The sequence below is a fragment of the Stegastes partitus genome, unplaced genomic scaffold (genome assembly GCF_000690725.1).
Source record: "Stegastes partitus isolate 25-593 unplaced genomic scaffold, Stegastes_partitus-1.0.2 Scaffold578, whole genome shotgun sequence".
NCBI lineage: Eukaryota > Metazoa > Chordata > Actinopteri > Pomacentridae > Stegastes > Stegastes partitus.
Genome location: NW_007578309.1, coordinates 15,044 through 20,829, shown reverse-complemented (window position 1 = coordinate 20,829; position 5,786 = coordinate 15,044).

The following is a 5,786-nucleotide window of genomic DNA, read 5'->3' as shown; positions in this document are numbered from 1 at the left end:
GCAGCAGGACACAGGAACAGTGACCTTTCTGATGGCGAAACTGCACCCATGACCACACAGTCACACAGTAACACACACACACACACACACACACACACACGCACACACACACACACACGCACAAGGACATGAATCTCTTGAAAAGAATACGCAAAAATAGCATCTTTCATCTTCCTTTTCTTTACTTTGTGTGTCACTTCATGCCTTCTTTGACACAGATGACAGTGCAGAGATGCATAGCGAACAGGGGGGAGACGGATGACATGTGATGGGGATCCTGGGACAGACAGCATGATTGCATCATATGTTTCCTGTCCAACGCAGCCACCGGGATGACCATGTTTCCTCGTCTCAATTGAATAAAAAAAATGTGTTTTTGCTGCCATTTGTGGAAGTTGTAAATTGACATGTCACATGTGGACCACCGGTGAATCAACCAGGTTTTCACTCGGCTACCTTTTGGTACTGAAATATATGTTGCTGTCTATTTACAGGATTATTTTATCAGCATACTTTGGCAGAATAAGGGGGACCAACTCAGAATCACCTATTTAGTTTTAATGTTGTTGTTACGTATCAACAACCTTTTTGAATGAAATAAAAAACTGTCACAGAAGGTATATACAGATCTAAGATACAATCAGATCTTAATATCTACATTTTAAAGATATTAAGTGATCAATAAATGCTGAATATCTTAATATAAGAACTAAGTTCTTGCTGACCATAAAAGCAGCTCCTGCTATTAACAGCAGAAATCATTAAATCAATGTACAACATGACTGAATCTCCATTAATCTCTGTCCTTTGGTGTAGCTGTGGAGGATAGAGGTGAAATTAATGCCTGAGATGTAGAATAGAGAGTGGGCTCTAAAGCAAGGCACTAAATCCTTGAATAGAGGAAGAGATTCACTAGAAAAGAGGAGAAAAAAATGCCTTTGATGTACGGTAAATGCATTAACATTCTCCCATTTCTAGTAGGAGGTAATTGGAGTGTTGGTTTGCTGAGGTTTAACTTTCAGCCGAGGGTTTTATGGTAATTGATTTTTTTTTTTTCCATTTTATAATAAAAGGATTCCTTCCATGAGTTAGAGCCCAACACTAATAAAAGGCTTAATCCTTAATCCAAATGTAAACAAAACTCATTTATCTTTAAAATGAGTGTAAACAGAGGAGGAAAATGTATTTTAAGACATGATGGATTGAAAAAGAGGATAATATATTCCATTTGTTGAGGCAAACATGGCTCCATGGCAAAAATCTATTCCATGAATCTTCTGCTCACAGTTACATGAGGTGTGATCAGAAGGATCTGCCTGTGAAAAAACAAAAAACAAAAAACCTGATCTAAATGTGGCTGCCATCACCATCGCGGTAGTGTTTGTGTGTAGTAATACACTGCCCACAGTGCTCCTGCAAAGCCTCTAACACTCACTGGAAGTCTCACTATGTAAACATATCATGCGTAATTTGCACTGAATATTGAGTCTATGAAACTGTCACACTGGCGTCCTGTCAGCGTGAATTACATGTAGGGGGAGGAGGAAGAATTCACAGGGAACCTAATCTCGTTGCTAAGGCAGACGGGGAGTCACAATTGTGCTGTTGTGGCCAAAATAACTTGTGCATAACCACTGCACTGTGATCACAGGTCTTTGGAGCATCCATCGCTTATGGCGAATGTTCCTCCTTTGACACTTCAAGATGCTACAATAGTCGCCTGCCTTGACAGTCTGACCCCGGGGGAGTAGTTTTCCTCAAAATATGTAAATGTTGAGGAAAACACCTTCTGCACTCCCGACCTGATGNGTTTTTGGGATGTTTTAGCAGTCTTACATCTTAAATTCCATCTAACAGCCATTTTGAACATTGTTATACCATTAAATAAGCATTAATTTTGCTTGTTATTCCCATAGACAGGTAGGGGCCTCCTCTACCTTCTAGTAGGCTCAGTAGGTCAGTAGTGCCTCATTCAATATTGCTCCATTATCACCTCAATTAATGGTGGTGGAGATGCCTTTTGGGATTTGATAAGAGGAAAATAATATGTGATTATGTTGTCTATTTAGTGGGCTGATAATGTCCAAATCAGGTGAATTAACTCGCAGATATCACACAAGTTTGCATAACAATACTCCGAACTACTAGCTGAATGTTTCTTTAACTAGTTTAGTACAAATTTGCCTAATTGTGTAGCTGGAGAGCTCAAGGCTTGCCATCTGGGAACATACTAACGCTGCATCATCCGTCTAGTTCACTAAGTTTGATCAATGGGACATATTTTTGTGTCAAAGCCGACCAAAGAAGAAACTTTTGATTCAAACAAATCTACCCTGTCCTTGCAAGTGAATCTGTTGATTGTGGTGTTAGCATTAAAATGAATTGATTTTGCTACAGAATTTTGTCCACGTGACAAACATTGTGGCTGAATTTCAGAAGCATTCTTTCAAACTGAACTTAGATCTTATCAGTTCACATTAGGATCATGCTAGTGTAGTTAATTTGATCTTATTCAGCTGAAAGGCCATTCTGAAACAAAAGACATTTGCAGTGATGACAGATGTCTGTCCTGGAAAAAGAAAAGAAGAGAAAAAAAAAAGACCAAGTTCAAAAGAACACATGTGCAAAGCGCAGTTGAAGGATATCCTTGTTTGTGAGCGTGGCTGTGTATTCCTGCTGCTTCACTGCCTCAGCAGTCTGCTATTAGAGCCATGAGTCATCGGATGGACACACACACACACACACACACACACACGCACACACACACACACACGCACAAGGACATGAATCTCTTGAAAAGAATACGCAAAAATAGCATCTTTCATCTTCCTTTTCTTTACTTTGTGTGTCACTTCATGCCTTCTTTGACACAGATGACAGTGCAGAGATGCATAGCGAACAGGGGGGAGACGGATGACATGTGATGGGGATCCTGGGACAGACAGCATGATTGCATCATATGTTTCCTGTCCAACGCAGCCACCGGGATGACCATGTTTCCTCGTCTCAATTGAATAAAAAAAATGTGTTTTTGCTGCCATTTGTGGAAGTTGTAAATTGACATGTCACATGTGGACCACCGGTGAATCAACCAGGTTTTCACTCGGCTACCTTTTGGTACTGAAATATATGTTGCTGTCTATTTACAGGATTATTTTATCAGCATACTTTGGCAGAATAAGGGGGACCAACTCAGAATCACCTATTTAGTTTTAATGTTGTTGTTACGTATCAACAACCTTTTTGAATGAAATAAAAAACTGTCACAGAAGGTATATACAGATCTAAGATACAATCAGATCTTAATATCTACATTTTAAAGATATTAAGTGATCAATAAATGCTGAATATCTTAATATAAGAACTAAGTTCTTGCTGACCATAAAAGCAGCTCCTGCTATTAACAGCAGAAATCATTAAATCAATGTACAACATGACTGAATCTCCATTAATCTCTGTCCTTTGGTGTAGCTGTGGAGGATAGAGGTGAAATTAATGCCTGAGATGTAGAATAGAGAGTGGGCTCTAAAGCAAGGCACTAAATCCTTGAATAGAGGAAGAGATTCACTAGAAAAGAGGAGAAAAAAATGCCTTTGATGTACGGTAAATGCATTAACATTCTCCCATTTCTAGTAGGAGGTAATTGGAGTGTTGGTTTGCTGAGGTTTAACTTTCAGCCGAGGGTTTTATGGTAATTGATTTTTTTTTTTTNGACCCTCACACTGGGGTTGGTCACATATGCTCCAGTTTGAGATTCATGGAGAATTTGCAAAATCATTCTCAGTCTGTAAAGAAGTTACAGTTTTTGTATGCAGAGTAACTTCCACAAATATGAAGCAAGCTAAGTGGCTCAGACTGATCCACACAACACAGCTCCAGCCAACCAGCAATAGGTGTTGGTGCCAATGCGCAGGCAGATTATGTGCACAGGACAGCCTAATGAATCCCGACACATTTTCTGGTGGATGGGGTGAATTTAGAGTATTTTCAAAACACTACTGTCTTGAAAAGCTGGTTTGAGCAGCACCAGGCTCTTCTTCATTGCTAATGGACACGGATTAAGACTCCCATTCTCTCCTGGGGTCTTCTACACAGAAACAGGTCGGTGTCTTCAGTCAGCTTGTTGGTTTTCCCAGCTGGTAAAAAACAATTTAAACAACTAACTTTCACTAGTTTTTACTGCGTTATGGTTTGGATCCTGTGTCCTGTGTGCGACCTCAACATATGTGGCATCACTAACCTGTTGCCATCAATAAAAATACTGACCCATTGAACAGATGTTTCATTTACTGTAACTTTCAAACGCTGATGGGGCAGCAGTGGTCAAATGAATTAATGTGTGGACAGAGTTCTGGACATTTTTTAGTCAACTTTCAGCTCATAGACCAGAGGACTCAAGTGTCATTAATTCGACTGCAATTTATATATACAAAGGCTGGAGCATTTTTCTTTTCGTCATCTTGCTTGGTTCTTATTGTCATTACCATCACAATATGCATCAATGAATCTGGCAGAGGAAACTTCTGGAGGAGCACCAAAGGGATGGATGGTAATATTCGGCTGTTTAGTTCAATTATCAACAGTCCTTTTCAGAAATTTCATACTCCACCTTCAATTTAGAAGGATGTACTGTAATTGTGGCCACTAATGGAGTGCAGCTATTGACTCCTGTAAAGTGAAACCAGAAGCATGAACCAGTAAATTTCTCTGAAAAAGAAATGGCACTAACTGAAGCAGACTAAAGAAAGGGCTGCTGCAGTAGTAGAACAGGGCAGCAGGACACAGGAACAGTGACCTTTCTGATGGCGAAACTGCACCCATGACCACACAGTCACACAGTAACACACACACACACACACACACACAACCCCTTTAGGAACAAAAACCCATGCGATGCACATTGAAATATAAACCTGCCTCTAATCTTGCCATCACCCTTGATTTGAATTCATCAGGCGAGCGAGCATGATTACTTTCTAGAGGGGCAACAGCTCCCAATGTTCTGATAACGCTGCCGAGATATTCGCAGGCTTCTGCAATGGCCTTATCTTATTTAGCTTGAGGCCTTGTGACACACAGACTCTGAAAAAGAACACAGACGATACAAAAAAGCCTTGAGAGCATCATTTAAAATGCAGCAGATGGTGCACAGTGATGCAACAGCAGCTGAGCTGAAGGTGTAAAGGGGGGTTTGGAACCGACTAGATGTACAACGCTGAACCCTCACTGCCCCGAAGAGTGAACAGAAGCAGATTTTTTTTTTTTTTTTTTTACACATTCACAATAAATTTCGCCCTTGTCACTGGTAACTTTGCTGCAGACATGTTCTACCGCCGTAACACATTGCATTACCAGCCAGCGCTGAGCCTCACCAGGAGGTTGTAACATAAGGAAGTTTACCGCTATCTTCGCAGTTCCACCCCTCACTGCGTAGAAGCCCAAACTAAGCTAGCAGGAGTCAGCAGAACTGCAAAAAAAGACATGATTTCTCACTGGCTTCAGACGAGTGTTTGCTGGAATCAATCAAGCCTGAGGTACCAGTAGCAACAGCTGATAGCTAGACTTGTGAAATGATGGGAGCGCAACATAGCAAAACTGCAAAAACTGTGGTCCTTAACTACCCTGTAAAAACAAACAAACAAACAAACAAACAAACAAACAAACAAAAAACATTTTATAGCAAAACAGCCAAAATCTGGTAGTGATCGTGCTGGAAAAAAAATATAACTAAATGACGGAATATTGTAATGTTCAAAAAATTTTAAAAAACTGAGAAAATAATGGGA